Raw genomic sequence first — 10,448 nt, 5'->3', positions numbered from 1 at the left:
AAAGTATCGAGGTCATCCTGCAGGCGTGGGAGGAACACAAAGTGGCAGCAGAAGAGGTGTGTAATGTTGTCGATGCTGAGGAAGCCCTCTTCTTCAAGGTAGTGGAGAACATCGTAGTAGATGCTTGTTACAGCTACCCACAAGTCTCTCCACAGCCGCTCAATCCTGGAAAATTTTTTAATTTACTAAAAAAACTCTGCCTAGCAAAAAAAAAAATATATATATATATTTTTATTTTTTGGCTCGGCGCAGTTTTTGGCGCCCCCCTCTGAGTGGCTCCCTAGGCAACCGCCTATGTCGCCTGTAGGAAAGACCGGCCCTGTCCTTACTGTTGCGGCTGTAGCTTCAGCGTTGTCAGAGCTGTCAAAGCGTCTTGGTGTGACGTGTCTTAAAACAGCTGACAGGGCCGGGAAACCTTTCAAAATAAAGTTCCCCAGCCCAGCCGTGCCCGTCCTCTGCCCTCACGCCGCCGGTGGAGAACGGTGTCCCAGGTATGTGGGAGACACGTTACACCAAGACGCTTTGACAGCTCTGACAACGCTGAAGCTAACTCACCTTCGACATGCAACATCAGAGCAATATTGTGTCCCGACGTCGACACCGACCGACCGTCTTTTCCAAAGAGAGGAAGGGATGTTCGGATTTGATTGTGTGGTAGGCAGCATTGATGAAAATAAATATGTATGCGAGTTAAAAAGAAGTGGTCTTCGTATTTCTGATTTGATTTGGCTTTTCGTGCATTTGGTTTAACACATGTAGTAACAGGAGAGAGAGACAGTGGAGCGAGAGAGAGAGAGAGCTGGGTGAGCGACATTCACTTTTAACGGGAGAGAGAGCGGCGCACCGCGCTGTTAAAGCTCGTCTACAGCAGATAAACACAAACAAGTCAGGCAGGGATCATATAATAAGTATTATTTTTCCTATTAAATAGCCCATCCAAAATTGAAATCCTGGCGTTACCCATGCCAGTCACTGGCCCGTTCGAAAAAAAAAATCCGAACGTCATCTCGTTTAAGTTCCACTTAGTTTATGTCCAATAAAGTCCGTGAATGTACACATGTCAGCTGTCTATTACTACATCTTACAGAAACAAACTACACCGATGGCATATAGAAGAGTTTAAACACTCACCGAAGCACCATTGTTGGACATGGCTAGTCACTGTGCTAGCTGACAAGTCAAAGCTGCATTGGTGTCGGTCACTCCCGCTCGCTCTCGTTGCTTGACGCACGCTCCCGATCTTGAATCTGGAATCGATTGCTCCTCCTTGGATCCCCGGATGTTGCAGTTGAATTTTTTGAGGTTGAATTTTTTGAGGTTGAATTTTTGAGGTTGAATTTTTTGCGGTTGAATTTTTTGAGCTTGAATTTTTTGAGGTTGAATTTTTTGCGGTTGAATTTGAAACGTTGAAAAACATTCAAATACATAATTTGCCATGCATAAATATTCAGTGCTAGAAATTCAATGTCTTTTTTGTTTCAAATCCCGATGACACAGATTTACTTCCATAGTTTTGCTTTTGCATGCGTCAAAATCAGGTTGAGCCGAAATATTTTTTGGCTTATTCTTTATCTTCACAGGAGTCAGGCGATAAGTTTGATTAGACTTATACAGCATCTTTTTGTCAAATACAAGGCGAGAGCTTTGCTGGGTTCAAATAATGGAAGCAGTTACTGGGAGGCCAATCTTTTTAAACTTACACAAACTTAAACACTGAAATTGAAAATCCTTTATTTTGGCTCATTTAAAAGATATTGAGTCATGGTAATAATACAGTTTTTCCCTTTTTTCCTGTGTTAAGCTTAAAAACCTTGGGGCCCGGCGACCACCACCCAGGAAGATCATCATGAGCCTGTCTTTGCACAACGATGTTCAGCTGATGAAATCAGAGAATGCCTGGAAACCAGGCATGAAGAGGGAAAGCCTCCCAGCGGAACCAGAGTCCAACAAAACACAGGTACGACCAAATATACACCATCTGAAATCCACAAAGCAGTGGGCATATATAGAAATTACATATACAGAATTTTCTGATAATAAATGTTAGTCTGCGTGATTGAAGATTTTCAAAGTATTGGAAAAATTCCAGTAAAAATGTTGTTTAAATCTGTAAATATAGGAAATCATTGTGAGTATTTCATTTCCGTATTACTAGTAGCTTTACAACAGGAGTAGTTTTTCCTGTGTGGTGAGAGATTGGTGTTTGTGATCGATGACCTCAGAGTTTAAGTACCTGTTATGACCCTTGCCCCTCAGGACCTGTTCAAGAAGGTCCGCAGCATCCTGAACAAGCTGACGCCTGAGAAGTTCAGCCAGCTGGTGAAGCAGGTGTGGGACCTGACCATCGACACTGAGGAGCGGCTCAAAGGAGTCATCGACCTGGTGTTTGAAAAGGCCATTGACGAGCCCAGCTTCTCGGTGGCCTACGGGAACATGTGCCGCTGCCTCGCCACGGTAAGCTGGTCGCTTAGTTGAGCACAGAAGTGTGTCGACTTTGGAACGAGAGAGTCTTGTGTTTGCAATGTAATTGTTTGAATTGGATTTGGAGAAGTACTTAAATATAGCTTTTTCGTAAACTGCCGCATTCATCAGATGCAAAAACACGATGGAGGAATTAAGTGTAATCTTTAAACCATCTATTGGAGGGGTGTGCACACAGTGTCTCAATATGCAGTCAACAACTTGCTAAATGTTTATGCAGCAAATGGATCAATTGGTTCATATTCAGCTCTGCCTTAATGCAGAATAATGCTGTGAAAAGCAACACAATTCAGTACAATGTGATGATGAGGTTTTATTGTTTTGATGCCTCTAGAGTGTACGCCAGACGACACTATTTATTAAGGAGTTTGAAAATCAGTCACAAATAATCCTTTAAAACACAATTTATTAAACGTGCATATCCTTAATTATAGACACTATTAACAAGAGTTCTAGAGAAAATCAAAATAATCCAGATACGAAAATGTTAATTTGCGAAATATAAAAAGAAATGTTAAACCGCTGAAAACTTTTTTCACGGTTAGTTCATTACTTATTTTATTCTAATGCTTATGTTCTCTACTGAATTCATTCCACTTACTTTTCATGTGCAGCTCAAAGTGCCCATCACTGAAGCTCCCAACAACACAGTGAACTTTCAAAAGCTGCTGCTAAGCCGCTGCCAGAAAGAATTTGAGAAAGACAAGGTGGATGATGTGGTGTTTGAGAGGAAGCAGAAGGAGCTGGACTCTGCTGCATCGGTAAGTGTGACACCGGATCTTTACCAAAACATCTTTTAGTTTCTGTTTCAACTCTGTTCAAGAGGTTTGTTTCCTTGGTCCCATTAGACGGAGCGTGACCGACTTCAGGTAGAGCTGCAGGAGGCCAAGGACATTGCCCGGCGGCGTTCCATCGGCAACATAAAGTTCATTGGTGAACTGTTCAAGCTAAAGATGCTGAATGCGCCCGTCATGCATGACTGCGTGGTGAAGCTACTGGGGAACCACGACGAAGATTCTCTGGAATGTCTCTGCAGGCTGCTCACCACCATCGGCAAGAACTTTGATTTAGCGAAGGCCAAGGTGAGCTGGTGGTTGTACATTTTACATAAATCTTAAATTTCTTTTATTACGGTCTTAGAAAGGTCTGAGGGGCTACAGATTGAAAGCTTTGAATATAATCTACAGGATAATATGCGGCTGGTTTCCCTTTCAAACTAAATATTAAGAGAAATGCGTTGTTTGCAGGGATGAAGATGTGATGATAACTTTTTGTCAGCAGTGTTTTTGACATAAGTGCAGCCGAAGATCAGTTCATGTCTCTGCTTTCATCCCACTAAGATGTTTTCTTCTGCACGTGTCAAATAAGTGATTTAGTAGGTGATTCTGATTTAACAATCCCACAGCAGCTGCTTACAAGTAGGTTATGAGTAAACAGGAATATCCCCTCAGTGTGCCGACTCGGCTCTGCCTCACTCGGTGACTCCCACCTGGTCTCAGCCGGAGTCCTCAGATACTTGGAGAGACATGAATGATCCGGTGGCCTCTCTGCTCTCTCTCTCTCTCTCTGCTGCACTGTGATTTGTGATTTGATCCTCATCTTATACCCTGCAAACAAAACCTTCTGACCACGGAAACTTAAATGAACTCCAAACTTCCCTATTTTGCTTCCTACTGAAATATATTTCTGCTACATTTTTACATCTCCTATATTGTTCTGTGAATTAAATCTGACAGAATGTGGTAATGAATCATCCAGCTTGTCCTTCAGAGGAGTTTCATCCTGTTTAATGTGGTCGTTTCCTCAGCACGGAAGCTTTACGGCTGTTGATGAAATGTTCCTGTTTCATCTCAGGCGGTCAGGACTGTTCCAAGTGATAAATTGGACTATTGGTCAACTCTGAATATAATAGTATCTGCAACCTGCTGTCTGGTAGATTGAATGGAGACATGCTGAACATGACTTTCATGTCTCAAATTAACCGTCTCTCTCCCTCTGTGTCTCACCAGCCTCGGATGGATCACTATTTTAAGCAGATGGAAAAAATCATCAGAGAGGGGAAGACGTCTTCACGGACAAGGTTCATGTTGCAGGATACCATAGACCTGAGATTGGTGAGTGGGTCTTCGTGATTTTTCTTTCATTTGCACAATTGTAAAGAGTCCAAGAATCAAATTCTTAACCGTAAGATGGATTTTACCAGAGAGATTTATTTCATCGATCTCTCTGATGACCAGGAACATGATACTATATATTCTGGTCCTATTCTGTTTAATGAATATCTACACTGCTGTTGTTAAGGAGTTCTAATGCTTTTTAGAAGGACTGATATAGATAGATGCATAGATAATGGCGAATAAATGTAAGAAAATTCTATAGAAACAACGAACAGGGAAAAATGGTTGAAACCTGATGATCTTTAATGAATTCATCAATGTGTCCCCAGTCATTAGAATATTCCTCTGTGATTGACTGAGCTAAGACATCTGTTTAACACTACAGAATCTGTCTGATTCAGGTTTGAAGTCATTGTTGTTCTGTACATTTGTTTTTCTTCAGCAAAAATGGGTGTCAAGAAGAGCCAACCAGGGTCCAAAGACAATTGATCAGATCCACGAGGAGGCAAAGATTGAAGAGGAAGAGGAGCAGAGAAAAGTGCAGCAGCAACTGTACTTCAAGGACACCAGGAGACGGCCAGGTCAGGCCTGCAGTCTAAATCCTCTTTAAGGTTTAGAATTACATTGGCACAGCTATAGTGACTCAGGAAGACAGGCTGTAGACTTCCTGTCCCTATAGCCTGCAGAGATGCTATTGTGCCCAACAGCAGACAGAAAGCCCCCTAGCTCCCTCCCATCTGCTAGCTGACCTATAATATTTCATCTTGTAACGCAGCATGCCACTAAAACAGTCAGAAATGTCACTCTGTCTGCCACTTTCACAGCCGTTTGACTCCACTGTATTTACTGTGAACTAATCTTAAACCTGTATTTCACTGTTTGTTTCTTGTTTTTTTGTGTGGGTGTGTCTCCACAGATCCAAGGGAGCAGAGAGAGCAGAGAGAGCAGAGAGAACAGAGACAGCAGAGAGAGCAGAGACAGCAGAGAGAGCAGAGAGAGCAGAGAGAGCAGAGACAGCAGAGAGAGCAGAGAGATCAGAGGGATCAGAGGGAGCAGAGAGATCAGCGAGTACAGGGAGAGGAGACCTGGAACACTGTGCCCATGACGAAGAATGGCAGGACCATCGACCCCAACAAGATCCCAAAGATCTCCAAGGTGAGACGAGCTTTCCGAGGCTTCGACACAGATCTTACCATTTTACCTTTTTCTTGCCTTCTACTGTGAAGTTTGTACAAATGCACTGCTACAGGAGACATGAAGCTGCTATTTACTTTCTGTCCCTCATAGTTGATTTGCTCATATCTCTACATTGGAATCACAAAAACAATGACAAACAATTACCATGTGGTAACTGGTCGTGTTCCATGGAAACTTAGGCCGTTGTCAGGCGTGACCTCCGGGTAAAATCTGGAGAATTGGCTACAGACTTTAAACATTTAAATTACTTACCTAATTTTGATTTAATGATAGTTTGATCTAAGAGATTTGAAATTTGAATTTGAATTAAAGCTGGAACCTAAAGCAGAGTCAGGACTTGTTAAGTTTCTCTTGTATATTCAGAAACATGTAATATTTTATGATTCATACAGATATTGGTAAACAAGTTTCTCAGATTTTCTACTTATTACTGATGAAAGACTCATAACAGGGGCATTTGTGTCGATTTGTTCGTGCTTCTTCCTCACGCCCACGATTTCACGCCCTCAACTCAGAGTAAATCAATTCAACAATATACATAATGATTTGTATAATGAGTTTAATAATGTAAAACAATTTCAAAACAAGAGAAGCTGAATATAGTATATTTTGTGAAATCAGCATTGACCTCTGAGTAGAAACTGATCACAGACAACGTGAAAAGTTGTAAGGCTCATTTTTTTGTGCCTGATGGTCTGTTTCTCTTTCTGCAGATGGACGAGAAGATCCAGCTGGGCCCCCGGGCTCAATTCACATGGGTGAAGGGCAGCGGTGGAGGAGCCAAGGCCAATGACTCAGGTGAGGTCACACCACATGACTTTTAAAGCTGTCGGATCACTGTGCAGTTCACACTACATGACCTGCTGATCAGGAGTCTTGTAACTGTTTGGAGTTCATACTACAACACTTAACGATGGAAGGGTGTCACACACTTCACAATGTTACGACTGTTCCGCTCTGTTTAGCTGTAGTTGTCACTGATTCATCTAAGATATTTAGCCTGTTAAAAATCTGGGAGTGTGATAGTCATTCATATCTATTACATTTTACGAGAATTTCCTTCATTATGTTCTTAAAAAGGTTTTAAAATGTAACTTGATGAAACCCTGATATAAAACTGTATATTACAATATATCCTGTATACAGGGTCAGGGGACGTATCTTCCTCTTAATGACTGGACCTTGACTCTGATCATCCACAATCGTTATTTTTCACTTATCTTTCTTATAATTTCATCTCTGTAACAGAACTTTCACGCACAGCGGTCCTCAACCGCTTCTCGGTGCTGCAGTTCGACCCCTCACCTCAACCCTCCACTACTCCTCCACAGAACCCAGACTTCGACGCCGGGACAACTCTGGGAAGGTATGAGATGACAACGCTGTCTGATTTGAAAGATCCTGTTGGTGTTAGGTTTCTCTGAAACATGAGGAGAGTGTCTCTGCGATCCTGATATTTATCTCTCCTGCTATCAGGATATTTATAACTCTGATTAACTAGTTTCCATTGACTTAAAAAATAAAACAGTTGTGTTATTAGGGTTTTGTTTCATCTCTGTTTAGGGCAGTGATAATAATTTGTAGTAGTTTCCAAATTGGTGAGAAAGCTTTATGTTCATTTACACTGACATCCTTCCTGACTCTTTGTTTATCCGTTTCCCCACCAGTCGTAGCCGTACAGAAAAAAAGCGCAGCAACAAGCCGCTGATCTCTGCACCGAAAGTCACCGAGGTCGAATCTGAGCCAGAGCGTAGCAGAGTCCGAGAGCCTGGTGAGACACACGTTGCTGCCCAACACCGGAGTGACAAGACAATAACACTGACACATTCACTCTCTGCCATTAATCACACTGTTGTGACTGTGGTTGTTTATTTGCATCGACAGTGAAACCTGAGCCTGTCCAGACGATAGAGAAACCTGCTCGGTCTGAGGAGGAGATCGAGCGGAAGTGCAAGTCCATCATCGAAGAGTTCCTGCACCTTAAAGATTTCAAGGTGCTGAGATCCAGTCAACTGATAACAGATTTTTTTCATTTCAATTTCATAGAATAAACCTTATTAAAGGGAAAATTTTAAGTATAAGTCTTGAACATGCGTCTTTGTTTTGTTGCAGGAGGCTGTCCAGTGTGTGGTGGAACTTGATCTGGGCTCTCAGTCGCACATCTTCATACGCGTGGGGTTGGAGTCGACTCTGGAGCGCAGTCAGATCACACGGGACCACTTGGGCCAGCTCCTCTTCCAGCTGGCGCAGAAGGGAATCCTGCCCAAACCCCGGTTCTACAAAGGGTCAGTTCCCCTGCTCAGTTCTACTTAAGAGTTCGTTTGAACCCTGTGTTGAGAAAACGATAGTAAATAGATTTATTTGATGTTGTCCAGCCATTTATCTTCCTGTTCATTATTTTCTAAACCTATAGTTATGTTGATACGAGGAAATAGAGAAATCTCTCTTCTAGAATGGACTGTTTTTACATCAAATTTTTTATTTAGTTTAAAAGACCCAAAATGTCTTCTTTACAGTGGCCAATTTCCAATGTATATTTGATAAAGTTGTGGAGAAATATGAAGCAGGGTTAGGTTATAAAAAAATATCCAGAGCTTTGAACATCTCTCTGAGCACCATAAAATCCATCATAAGAAAATGGAAAGAATATGGCACAACCGCAAACCTACCAAGAGGAGGCCGTCCACCCAAACTGAAGAGTCGGACAAGGAGAAAATTAATCAGAGAAGCAACCAGGAGGCCCATGGTTACTCTGGAGGAGTTGCAGAGATCCACAGCTGAGGTGGGAGAATCTGTCCACAGGACAACTATTAGTCGTCTACTCCACAAATCTGGCCTTTATGGAAGAGTGGCAAGAAGAAAGCCATTGTTGAAAGGGATCCATAAAAAATTCCGTTTGGAGTTTGCCAGAAGCCATGTGGGAGACACAGCAAACATGTGGAAGAAGGTGCTCTGGTCAGATGAGACCAAAATTGAACTTTTTGGCCTCAATGCAAAACGCTATGTGTGGCGAAAACCCAACACTGCCCATCACCCTGAGCACACCATCCCAACAGTGAAACATGGTGGTGGTAGCATCATGCTGTGGGGATGCTTCTCTTCAGCAGGTACAGGGAAACTGGTCAGAATAGAGGGAAAGATGGATGGAGCCAAATACAGGGAAATCCTTGAAGAAAATCTGATGCAGTCTGCAAAAGACTTGAGACTGGGGCGGAGGTTCATCTTCCAGCAGGACAATGACCCTAAACATACAGCCAGAGCTACAAAGGAATGGTTTGGATTAAAGAATGTTAATGTCTTAAAATGGCCCAGTCAAAGCCCAGACCTCAATCCAATAGAGAATCTATGGCAAGACTTGAAGATTGCGGTTCACAGACGGTCTCCATCCAATCTGACTGAGCTTCATCTTTTTTGCCAAGAAGAATGGACAAACCTTTCCATCTCTAGATGTGCAAAGCTGGTAGAGACATACCCCAAAAGACTTGCAGCTGTAATTGCAGCGAAAGGGGGTTCTACCAAGTATTGACACAGGGGGGTGAATACTTATGCACCCAACAGATGTCAACTTTTTTGTTCTCATTATTGTTTGTGTCACAATAAAATTTATTTTGCACCTCCAAAGTACTATGCATGTTTTGTTGATCAAACGGGAAAAAGTTTATTTAAGTCTATTTGAATTCCAGTTAGTAACAGTACATAATGGGAAAAAGTCCAAGGGGGGTGAATACTTATGCAAGGCACTGTAATCAGGGACCTGGTTGGTTTCTGTGTGTCAGAGGAAATCAGTTAATGATTCTTCTATTGTAACAGATGAGGCCTCTCAGACTTCACCAAGGTTAAATTAGTTTGTACATTTTCTGGTGAAGAACTCCAGCTCCCATGAGTCTTAGCAGACACGCATCCTATCAAAATGTATCAGGGGTAGATAGTTTCAGGGTTCAAAGGTTTTCATTATCTTCATATTCAATTACAATGAACCTGAAGGATGCTTCTCTCTCCAAGATATCTATATATACATGTAAAGATGTATAGAAATTGTTTTGTTTTTTTCATATTCATACATGTTTTGTAATTATGATATGGCTATATTTCATTAGATTTGTTTTAATTATTGTAAACCTAGGTTTTAATAGTTCAATTAATATATTTTTATAAAATTTCACATTTTTAGATTTTTATTTTCTCTTAAAATATATACCTATATTTTTTATAAATTAGATGGTTAATTTTTTTATTAGATTCAATTGTATTATTAGATTCTCATTTTTTTTAAGTTTCAATATCTGTTAATGAAATAAAATATAAACAAACATAAATACAATCATTGCAGCCCACAAATCCAAGATCATTAGATTATTGTTTAGACGCATTTGTTCCAGAAATGAGGAATAACTTAAAACCAAGATTACATTTGTCGAATCAGTTAATCGACACAAAGTTGCACATAGAATAAGATTCCTCGTATATTTATCTATATATTTAATCAGGTGGTTTAAATAAGCATCTGTTGAATGACACATACACTGTGAGTTGAATTAAAAACGCATAAATATCAGTATTATATTGAAAATGGCTCCTCACACTTGCACCGTGTTTTTGAATAGTCGTGGCGCCGGCCGGCGCCACGGCGCCATTATGACCAGGGACACCTGG

Source organism: Pleuronectes platessa, chromosome 19 (genome assembly GCF_947347685.1).
Source record: "Pleuronectes platessa chromosome 19, fPlePla1.1, whole genome shotgun sequence".
In the NCBI taxonomy this organism is placed as follows: Eukaryota; Metazoa; Chordata; class Actinopteri; order Pleuronectiformes; family Pleuronectidae; genus Pleuronectes; species Pleuronectes platessa.
The sequence above is the reverse complement of the archived record's forward strand: the minus strand, read 5'-3'. Positions refer to the sequence as shown.